We start from the raw sequence: 12,773 nt of genomic DNA on the forward strand, positions 1-12,773 counted from the left end.
CCCGGTGCCAGCACACAGGCCACTCCCGTCAAAGAGAACCAACTGCCTGCTGAAGGCCCCACACCCCCACCCTACGGACAAGTCACCATGAACTGCATCATGCCCCTACCCCACACGAGCATTGCGGAGAGGTCCGGAACCGATTCCAGGCTTCTAGCATGCAATCCAGTGATGAGACTCTGCACACCACTATCTCTTCCACCCTACCAGCCAACATTCTGATTGGTGAGATTTTTCCAACGGGATTTGAACCGACTAACTATGGTGTCAGACCCTGCAGATTCGATGCCTTAACAATCATGGCCACCAGGTGGGCTAATTTTTACTAAGGTACATTGGTTTAAATCTGTGTAGAATTCTTAAAATAATGCACATTAACTTACAACCACTCTGTATGGTGCATACCTCAGCATTGAAATTATTATTTTGCAAGTTGATTGCTGCTAAAAACACTAGGTGTAGGGGTAGCATGTGTGCCTCCTACCCGAGGTCCCAGGTTCGATACTTGGCCAGTTCTGGACTTTCAATTCTGGTATACAATAATAAAGTTTTATTATGAATCCACCTGTTCAATACATTATAATGTTGTCACATTTAAAATAACTTCATTAGTTAAAAAGTTATATATGGGACATGTTTCGCTCCTTTATAGAGCATCATCAGATAAATCTGAATCTCGAATAATTGTTATTTACGTAAATAATGACTTAAGAACTATTAGAACATTTTTGACAAACTTAAAACTTATTCTATTAGAATATCATAAAATATAAAATCTTTGTATACATGGCTTTATTACATGTGCTTAATAGGAAGATACATTAAAATTATGGAAGAGTACTAAAATATAAAATAAAATAAATATATATATATATCATGTACAAAATCTTAGAAAGACGTGAAAATCAATCTTAGGAGCTAAATTTGAGGATTTTCTTGGCAATGAGATCTGGTAAAAAAGTTATTTATCCCTTGTGGATAAGAGTCTATAAAGATTCAAATTTATCGTCAATTTGATGATTGAACTTGTAACAGGATAAATGTTGGTCTTCAAGAAATTTAAATGCTTGTTGTCATATGACCTCGGCGAATGCTGTTGAAAAAATGGGTGATATGAATAAAAATGAGATGCAACTCGGAGACAAGTCTCGAAGGAGGATTGAGACGGAAGTCACTTGCGAGACAGAACTCGTCATCTATATGAATAAAGTTTGTTTCTCACTAACGAGACTTGTCTCCTTCCGCTTGAGATTAGTCTCGCACACTGGCTCTGGTATCTGTCACCTGACACCGTAGCTGTATAAACAGACACAACCTAATAAGAAAAATATTTTAAGTGCCCCATGCTCTGCCTACGTCCTTTAAATTTCTTCTGATTTAGTTTACTTCAAAACGATGGCGATGGAGGAAGAAAGTGTGGAGTTTCAGGCTCGTTTTATCGATATTGTACAAGAGTATGGCGAAGTGATCTTCTCAAAATCTCAACTTCCCGAAACGCGCAGAAGGAAAGTCACCGCAATAGGTCGCATACGTGACCGTTGCCGTGATCTCTTAAATATCGAGTTGACGGAGGCTCAAATTTTAAAAAAAGTAAGAAACATGAAAAGCAGATTGAAAACAAAAACGGATCTGCAAAGAACGGGCAATAAGCCTATTGTGCTCAGGGATTGGGAGAAAAAGCTCCTAAACATGATGCAGGCGGATACAAACCCGACTATTGCCAAAATACCAGGTAAGAATGAACAACTTTAGAATTATAAGTCATGATTGCACATTTACTAGTAGTTAAATTACATTTATTTCAAAATTATATCTGTCTTGTTATATTTCAGGAGCGGATGCTGCGGGATACGGCGCATCGACAAGTGATGTTGTGTCTCCCGACCTTCCTTTGGAGGACGTTCCCACTGAGCATCTTCCGTCGCCGCATAACTCAGCTGATGTCACACGTAGAGGACCATCCAGACCTAAAAAGAAAAAACTAGAAGAATTCTAAACTGATCTGACGAGTGACTTAACAATCGGAGAGCTACAAAGAGTGGTTTTGTTGAAACAGATGAAAGTGTTAGATTTACAAGCGAAAAAGATTGAAAAGCGACAGTGTGTTCTCGAAAAAACAGAAGAACTTATTTCAGTGCAAAAACAGGTTTTACAATTGCAAATGGAAAATCTTTTACATGAAAGGGAGAAAAGAGCAGAACAAACAAGTACAACCGAAATGGAACACCCACCGATATTTTTTTCATTTAGAATAGTTCTTGACAGCCATTTTTTCTTGTTCAGTTGTATTTCACTTGGGAGCCTTTTCTGCAAACTATACCTTTCGTACTTATCAATATTCAATAATCACTACAGTTATTATTTCAATTCTTTCTAGGTTTACATAAACGTAGTGGCTCGTACCTTTGGTATACTTGCACCTTAGTGCGATAACGACTAATTTTAGGTTTCGTTTCTTGTAAATTTCCTTCAAGATATTTTGTAAGAAGTTACAGTGTATTTATCATCATATTTAGGATCCACATTCATATGCATGATTTTCTGCGGTCATTGACAATCACTCAAAGTCTTTTTAGCACACACTTCGTACTTCATTCTTCACCATTATAGGTGTTTCTGCCTATAATGTACTTTTTTTGTTACAATTTGTTTTACGTCGCACCGACACAGATACGTCTTATGGCGATGATGGAATAGGCTTAGGAGTGGGATGAAAGCAGCCATGACCTTAATTAAGGTACAGTCCCAGCACTTGCCTGTTGTGGAAATGGGAAACCACGGAAAACGATATTCGGGGCTGCCGATAGTGGGGCTTGAACCCACTACCTCCCGGATGCAAGCTCACTGCCTCGCGTCCCTAACCGCACGGCCAACTCACCCGGTATATAATATACTACCAATACCTATATGCTGTTGCATAAACTGTCTAAATTGCAAACTTTCAAAACTTAGAAACAAAATGCTATCCATATTCATAAACGAATATGAACTAACAAGGGAGTTGTTTGATTTGTGACCGGATCAATTGCAATGAAACTTAGTAACATGATGAGTTAAGACATCCGGAACTTAATGGTGATAGCCGTGAAATAGTATTTTCGTACCAGTATTTATTGACAGTAAATTTTTGCTCCAGTTTTAAATGGAACGTGGTGTGTAGATGGCAGCGAATTCAATGAAACATGGTAGGATGATCAATTAAGACATCAGAACATCGCTGCATGCCTGCCGTTGTTATATAGGTTACCCGCAGTGTGAAAAAATGAATGACTCTACAAGAATCCGAAAGTTTACTCGTCTTTGAAAATAAAAGGCTATTTATAGCATGTACGTTTATATACAGATGACTAAGATTTCATATTACATATTTTAGCTTCAATTGTAAACGATAAAGTAGTATTAAAAGCCTAATATTTTTATACTGTGCATGTTAGTAAAATCGGTTTAACGAGAAAGAAATTCTGTTCATGTTCTCAAAATCTAATTTTCAGTCTAAAGCGCACTGTTTAATGTAACTTTAAAATAGAACTATTAGTGCATTTCTACAGTGCATACGCGAAATCAATACAGCTGCAAACCACCCAGCTGTTCTTTAGCAATTAATTATAACAACGTCGTTGATTTTATGACAAAGTGAATATCAGCAATAAATTTAAGACAGGTGGATTGACTATTCATCGACGTTTCATCGAAATCTGTCTGATCCAAACCAAATGCTTCCCTTGTAGTATTCGGCGCAAGTGAGATTTCGGTGCGATGGTTGAGAAAGAGCAGCACTCATAGAGGCAGCAAATCGCTGGCCGAATAATGTCATTATGCGAATTTGTTAAATGTTGTGAAACTAGTTGCAGCATATTTTTCTCAAGGGCACGAGCCGCCGGTTGAAACTTTTAAATAAACTTATAAACAGTGCAATCGAAAAAGGCATGGGCAGGGGATTTTACGGCACTTAAAGCCGATAGCTTGCACCAGGACCAAGGATACACATTTGTTCAATACCATTGGCCAACATGTGATAGAGTGATAATTTTCAGACTTAAAAAATATCCTTCCAGATATCAAAATGTGAATAATAATAATAATAATAATAATAATAATAATAATAATAATAATAATAATAATAATAATAATAATAATAATAATAATAATAATAATAATAATAATTTCGTGTGGCTATTTCTAGCCTGGTACAGTCTTTGTAAGGCAGATCATCCGCCGAGGATGGGTATCATCTGCCATGTTATTGTAGAGGAGGATGGTGTTGTGTGTGAGATTCAGGATTGTTGGGGATTTAAAGTTAAAATCTCTGACCCGACCGCGAATCGAACCCCGGGCCCCATGAACTGAAGAGTACTACGCTGACCATTCAGCTAAGGAGCAGGAAAAAGTGAATAATGAAAGCCTTGAAGAATTGTTTATCATATTTTAAACATAAACATATTTTGTTTAGGTGTTTTCCATGATTGTGAATTAATTATTTATAAAGTGTTAGTCGTATTTTGTGAACAGAAAAAATGTCAACGTACAGAAAAAATCACAAATGCGGAATAGATTAAGATTAATTTAATAATTCATTACTAAAATCATTTTCAGAATTGTATGTTGCACGGTTTTGCATATTTCTCGTGTGATTTTGAAGATTTTAGACTTTATGACGCATGTAAATCCTATCGCTAATGGCTATCATCACCATCATCTTTATCATTATTGTTATATGAATAAAAATTAAATTTGCACTCACCTACAAACCATGAATTACTCGTGCAATGGCATTTCTTCTTTCCTGTCCCCTCTCCCGCACAAGTGCGTCCCGGACCACCCCAGCTACGGCTGCTTCTCCCTCCTCCTCGTTCTGCACTTCGTCATCAGGTACTTGAAGATGTTTAGCCACATTATGTAATATAATACAGCAGATGACAACTGAAGGCACTTTTGCTACTGGTAGTCTTATTTTATTTTGAAGGATTGGGAAATGTTGCTTCAGCTGCCCAAAGCACCTTTCTATTATAACACGTTCCTTTGTAATGCATTTATTATACGCTCTCTGTTCTGGACTGTTAACATTCTGAAAAGGTGTCATGAGCCATGGTGCTATGCCATATCCTTCGTCACCCAGAATAAGTGCATTTGCTTGATTGCCAGTCATTATTGCACATGCAGTGGAATTCCTCCATATTCTTGCATCGTGTACAGATCCTGGCCAGGCGGCGTCTACACTTGTGAATTCTTCTCTAGAATTGCACGTAGCTTGCACATTTATACTGGGAAGCCCCTTTCTGTTAATATATTCATCTCCATGTATGTGTGGTTTTTTGATTAGCACATGGGTGCAGTCAACTGCTCCTATAGCATTAGGAAATGCATATCTTTCTTGCCACTGAATCTTTGCATTTTCTAATGCTTGAATAGTTATGGGAAATTTTATCCAGGTTTCTGCATGTGACCTAACTGTTCTAACTACCTGCCAGAACGTCAAGGAAACTGTACTCTGGTCGACACCAATATCTTCAGCCACACCACTTTGAAACCCGGGGTCACCTAGGTAACGCAAAACAATTTTCATTTTCTCCTCATTTGTAAGAGCTCCACCTCTTGTCTCATGTATTGGCTCCAGAAAATGTTGTGCTAACCATTCCACATTTTCTTTCCGGAAACGGTAGAGATCTTTATAATCATGTTCTAGAGAATCTCTTCGCACTTTATATAAATTTTTCTTCTCCGTTGTAAAACCATCATAAACTCCGCCATCACGTTTTCAGTCTGATCACTATCGCCTTGAGTCACCTACTGGGCTGGCTCAAGAAATTCTGAGACCAGTCTCCATTCAGAGAGACTAAGCTCCAGTTTATTCATATACATTTGGAGACATGTCTCCGAGAGAATCCGCTAACGAGTTGTGTCTCAAGGAGCAAAGGTCACTGCTGAGACATCGCTTTTTTATTCATATACATTTGAGACATGTCTTAATATTTACGAGACAAGAGTAACGTCTCCGGTTTATTCATATCACTCGATATGTTCTTATAGATGTCAATGACCGTTCGTTGAACTAATGGATTTGAAAAGGATGATTGAAAGGGACGTAAATCAACGTTTGTATTGAAAGCTGCTGGTTGGTTTATCTTGTTGAATGTCCCTCCAATTGCTGTTTGTCGGTTTGGAGTTTTCTGAGGTTATGTGGTGAGTCACCACAGCAATTGGAGGGACATAGATAGACATAGATACAAAGATTTTATATTTTATGATATTCTAATAGAATAAGTTTTAAGTTTGTCAAAAATGTTCTAATAGTTCTTAAGTCATTATTTACGTAAATAACAATTATTCGAGATTCAGATTTGGCTGATGATGCTCTATAAAGGAGCGAAACATGTCCCATATATAACTTTTTAACTAATGAAGTTATTTTAAATGTGACAACATTATAATGTATTGAACAGGTGGATTCATAATAAAACTTTATTATTGTATATCAACAGATTTCAATACGGATTAAAACATGAGATTAGTCACTTGCAATTTCAATTCTGGACCGAGGAATGGAACGGGTTCCACTAAGATTCGTGAGACCAGTTCAGGAGCTGTCTGGCACAAGAGGCAGAGGTCTCTGTCACGAAAATCAAGCAATTTGATTGAGGTCTGCATGGGATTGGACTTAAATTGACCAATGCTTGTTGGACTTGGATCAGGCACAGGCTTGGTAAAGGAACAAACAAATTAATTTATGGCTTTTTCTGGTCAATGAATTATAATTAATTTTAATAATAGTAATTATTATTATCGTTGCTGTTAAAACGGAATGTCTATACACTAGTGAATGCCTCCAACTGACAGGGAAAGCAGGATACAGAGAAGCTGAGAAATTTGAAAGAAAGATCCTTCGCAAAATAATGGGTCCAAAGACTGTGGACAGACAGTATAGGCTGCGAGGAAGGGAGGAACTTTACTGTGACAATAAAAGGCTAACTGAATCCATGAGAAAACGGAGACTTAAATTCTATGGGCATTTATTTAGAATGGATGAGAAGAGACTAATGAAAAGGATTTCACAATTCTAGACAGCAGATCTGAAGTGTCGGACAAATGGTTCAGAGAGGTGAGAAAGGATCTCAAACAGGTGGGAATAAATTTAAAAGACCAAACAAAGTTTAGGTCAGTGATCAACAAATTCCAGGGATTCCATGATGAACCAAAACTTAACTGTGGGTGGACAGAAGAAAGAAGACAGGCTGCCAGAGAAAGGATGCTAAAGTTTTGGGCTATGAAAAGGCTTCCAGAAAAATGAAACTGTAACATCGTGTTAAGTTTTATAACCAATTATTTCAAGTTTATCTTTTATTTTTGTTGTTGATATTATATTGTACTTTTACAAGAATAAGCATGTTTTCTTTTCATTTATTTTTTGAAAGTAGTTTAATCCCAACGGCCGTAAACGTAAATATAATAATAATAATAATAATAATAATAATAATAATAATAATAATAATAATAATAATAATAATAATAATAATAATAATAAATGTCCACACTGTCAATGACTAAATACTTTTGTTTAAAACATATTCTGTGTGAAGTAGTCGACAACGGGATGATGAGGTGGACTTGGATTTGGGTTCAGTTCAAGCAGGACTGGACTAGGCTGAAGAATCTAGGCTAGTGCAGACCTCTACAAGTAATACAGAGGATGTCGTCTAACTGACAATGTGACATTCCAACATTTACAGATCATCTGGCTGGGCAGCACCATCTTGGAAGACCAAGACACTTAAAGAACCGTGTGCCCCAGATCTGTTTGTTTGAACCAGTAAAATTTACCAATTTTAAAGATTTATCTTACACACTATAATAACTCTCTTTATTGTACAGATCACACGTCAAGAATACTCTTACTTGCTATTCCACTACAAGGTAGATATAAAGGGCTAATTAGCTACCAGGCAGTGTAGGCATTTGTCAGCTAAAGGAAGAACAACCGAAAGAGAAAATTTTCCATTCAGAAAGAAGTGATTTTTGTTAAGTGGTCTTTTCTGGTCGGTGACTCAGGGATTAGTGGGTCCACAACCTTTGAACTTTCAAATGAGTCTTGGTTCCAAATATGTGGATAAATTACCGGTAACCCACATAATTACCACAAGAGATCTAAGAAGCCACATGTCCATAAAGTTATGTTCTATGATGAATAGGTTGGTTAGTGTGCCATTAGTGGGAAAAAAAATTACCAGCTCCATTACTTTTCATGGATATTGTGATTTCAGAGAGGTACATCATACAAAATTTGAGAGTTTGTCACACAACTCCCAATTCCTACACAATATGACTTATTTGAGAGGAAATCTAAAACACAAAGAATAGAAATTCAGTACCCACACAATAGAAGAAATGAAACTCGTCCGGCATGAGACTGCAGGAATATATCCAGAAGAGTTCAAACTTGTTTCCGAGAAGGTGTTCGAGCTATGTATACAAAAATGAATTTCCTTTTTCTATCATATTTCATACAAAACGCTTTATCATATTTTTACAGTAGCACCAGTTAGGGAACAGTCTGCACCCTGGCAGAAACTTACTGTTTTGACAAAGAGGGAAGGCTCTCCACAGAGGTTCCACCATCAGTAAATTTCCTAAAAGAAAGCCGTGATGAGTGTAAATCATCTGTTTTAAGAGGAAGCAATCAGAAAAATAGCATCAAAACTCTTGCATCGGATAAACAAGAGACAGCAAGGTGAAGATAGATTCCACTTTAAAAAAATAATTCCCACAAAAAGCATAAGTTTTAATTTCAAAAACAACTGGCTGATATGAACAGTTTATTTTTTAGGTATTTTGAAATTTTTGAAAACAGAGAGTAAATTATTCTGCTTCATTATTTTAAAAGCCATCAGTTATGATTCATCTACAGGAACTGAATGACTCATAGTTCTGTATGATGGATCCAAAGACATAGTCAGATGAAAAACAACAAAAAACTGATATTTCAGTATAAATGCTTCTATGATTGTTTTTCTTTACTGCTCTTTAATATATGTGCAAAGCATGACTTAGTGACCTTCTATATCTTATTTCATTACAAGGATTGCAGCACCCCAGAACCAATCATTGGCATCTGATCAGAGAAGAATGTAACAAAAGAAAACAAAAAGGACATTCGACACTGATAAGCCTTGAAAGCTATTTCAGCGACCTTTGATATTCATAAAAACCCTAGAATACTGGAAGAAACTGAAAGACATCATTCATCCCACTAGCGAGTAGACAATTGGAAATAAGCAAATGAAATATCAGGATTAGTTTCTTAAACATTGTACCATATTGGTACACAACCTTTTTCAAAAAGTATTTAATGAGTCACTTCAAATAGGGATTTTTCAAAGAGTATTGAAGATAGCTTATACTGGCCCATACATAAGGTGGTCCCATACAAGATATCAAATCATTCTGTCATGACAGTCTGCCCTAGTAAAAATGTGTGAAATACTAGTATTATTTAAGATGAGTCCTCTGTTTAAGGGTGTCATCTCACCAATGCAGCATGAATTCTCCTCTAAAAAATCCACTGCTCTGGAAAAAAAGCAAAATAGAATCCTTGCTGTGTTCAGATATTATAAGCAACTTAAAGGAAGATTTCTGACCTAACTAAAGCATTTGATAAGGTGAGTCACTCAATCCTTCTGGTACAACTCAAAGCTTATGTTATCCGAGGAATACTCCAGTCAAACAGTTAATTGTAAAATTCTTCAACTTGTAGTCCGATTTCTCAGTCAGTTCAGGTGTGCCCCAGGGCTCATACCTAAGACCATATCATGATTCTAAGGACTGGACAGGCTGGGGACTTGGGTTTGATTCTACGAGCAATACACAACAAATCAGATTGACCTGTTACCAAAAATGTCACCATGTATTTAAAAAATCTTAATAGTTCTACATACACTTTTCATATTTACAAAATATACAAAGCTATACTTTTCTGGTCTTTACTAAGAGAACTCCCTATCCACAAATCAATTATTGAAACTAAGTCTTTTCAGTTCCCTTTGAAAATATCTTGAAGTACACTCCCACTCTTTAGTTTCTTAAATACAGCTAATACTTAGCTTGGTTGGGTATCTTCTTTCTTCCCTCTTGCAGACACCAATACAGCTTTGGATGCCTGGTTAACTATTCAAACAGAAATGTAGTTCCACAGACTCAAACACTTGGCCTTCTAAATGAGAAGCGAACCACCTTTAAATCTAAGTATTCCCTGCTCACTATACTCCTGTTCATTTAAATCCCTGTATGGACTCCACTCATATATATGAACAGAGCCTCTCTCGGTTTCTCCCTTGATATGTACATGGCCGTGGTTGCAGAGCTTCCCCCGATATGAACTTCACCATGACTACCAGGTTTCTCTCCGAAACGCCCTAAAACTCGAGCTTATAATATCCAGTCTGTCTTTCTAGAAGTTACCAGCATTCTTCCCCAAAATCAACCCCTACTACTTCATAATACCGATGTGTTGCGAGCTGATTGGCTCTCGTGGCCCTCGTACCACTTTAAGGGTGTTGTCTATGCAAGGCCTCTGCAAGTTAATAGAACAATATATTTTTCTATAGCGTCACAGCACTGCGTTTTTCCCTTTGAAGTTTACGTGACGTACATGGCCCTACCTGAAGTTTGGTGACAGCTAGGTGTTGACACAATATTTCACTACACTGCACTCACTTCTGTTTCCACCAAGCTTTACTTTCATATTGAATTTTATGCATCAATATGTGCAAAATAGAATTATCACTCACTTGCTCATATCACTATACACTTGAAGCACTGTTTATTTCTTGACGCTGGGATACACTCTCTTGAATTTTAATATATTTTTAAATATCCCTCTCCCTTGGAGGTCACGGCTCAACACTCGCTCGAGCCCGTTCGCTCCGTAATAAAAGATGGAAGGCCATCTTGACCTGCAGTCGTGACAGACCACTATTATTTAACATATTCATAAATGACACAGTCATGACCATCAAAGCAGACTATCTTCTATTCACAGATTACATTAAGATTTTTCAAAAAATAGAATCCTACAATGACTGAGCAGTGCTATAATACAGTTTAAAAGCAGATGAGACCTGGTACATGTCCAACAATATAAAGCTATACATGACAAATGCACTTGTATAGCCTTTTCTAACACAAAGGAACCACTGCATTTTGAATATTCATTAGGTAACTATAATATGAATCGCTCCTCTGTTGTGTCAGATCTTGGAGTTCTTCTAACACATAAGTTAAATCCAGATGAGCACATTCATTCTATGTGTGCAAAAGCCTCCAAGTTTGTTCATCTACTAACGTGCTCCTCAAGACATGAATTTAACCCACAAACACTTGACGCACATGCTGCCTAGGCTTGAGTACTGTTCTATGGTATTGTTTTTACTCTAAATTACACTATGTCATAAGTTTCAGGCTGTACAGAAAAGGTTCAGGCAGGGTGGGAATTTGCTTGGGTTATCACTGCAGAGAAGTCACCCTTACACAGGCATAGAATCTGCTTGGCCTCCATCCTCTGGAAACAAGGAAAAACACTGAAGACATTTCCTTCCTATACAAGACATTCCAACCTAATTGACTGTCCAGAACTGCTGCAGAACATGCACTTCTGCTGTTCATCTGGTAAAAGATGAATATAACTTTTCAGTCAGAGGTATGCAAACATCAACCATGAAGCGAAAGCACTCTTGAGCATATTCAAAGGGTGGGGAAAAGGATGCCACCAGACAGAGGCTTTCTTGTAAAACAGATTTCTGTGTCATCTAAAACTTTACAATAACATTTTGTATACTGATTACATGTATGCCTACCCCCATTTCCTGATATGAGGTTGAGGATGAGACGAGATGAAATTGCATTGCATGTTCTATGGCAGGATGCCCTCCTTGATGCAAACCTGAGTTGAGGATCTAATGAAGATGAAACGAATGATGGTGGTGAACGAAATTGGATAAGGAGGTAGAAGGAATCTGCTGTGGCCTATGAATAGGAACTGTCCAGGCATTTGCCTCGAAGTAAAAATGGGAAACCACAGAAAACCATTTTCAGGACAGCCTACAGTGGAGTTTAAACCCATGCATATCCTGAATGCAGAGCTTGGATTCATAGCCATCGCATGCAAACACACCTGGCCACTTCTCTGTCTTTTTGTATATTGAAGCGAATGTGACTGGCAGTAGGCAAAGGGGCCTACCATTATAATGAAAACTCCAAAACTTGATTGTGACTGCAGTAGGAAACACGAACCTGTCATTCTAATGAAATTCCCCAACTCAAATGTGAGTGGAAGTAGGAAAGGGAGGCTGCTGTCATAATCCAAATTCCCAAACTTGACTGTGACTGGCAGTACAAAATGGGGTCTGCCATTTTAATAAAAACTGCCCAAACCAGACTTTACACAAGAAATGACGTATGGCGATCTCCCCGTGGTGTTTCTCGGGTAACGCTAAGAGCAACGCAATCTAATAAAAGTGTTTTACTAACGACTGTGTATACAATGTAGAATTCTGTTGCAAAGCACGGATACATGAGCTGGTAGACAACCGGGCGAGTTGGCCGTGCTGTCAGGGGCACGTGGCAGTGAGCTTGCATCCAGGAGATAGTGGGTTCGAATCCCAATGTCGGCAGCCCTGAAGATGGTTTTCCGTGGTTTCCCATTTTCACACCAGGCAAATGCTGGGGCTGTACCTTAATTAAGGCCATTGCCGCTTCCTTCCAACTCCTAGGCCTTTCCTACCCCA

At 37.7% G+C, this 12,773-nt stretch overlaps 1 protein-coding gene across 1 annotated transcript in view; it reads right to left on the reverse strand.

Annotated features, from left to right (window-relative positions):
• The window catches only part of LOC136866038 (RNA polymerase II-associated protein 1), a 379,305-nt gene that overhangs the window by 267,560 nt on the left and 98,972 nt on the right, over nucleotides 1-12,773 (reverse strand). The window lies entirely within an intron of this gene.

Source organism: Anabrus simplex, chromosome 1, assembly GCF_040414725.1.
Source record: "Anabrus simplex isolate iqAnaSimp1 chromosome 1, ASM4041472v1, whole genome shotgun sequence".
In the NCBI taxonomy this organism is placed as follows: domain Eukaryota; kingdom Metazoa; phylum Arthropoda; class Insecta; order Orthoptera; family Tettigoniidae; genus Anabrus; species Anabrus simplex.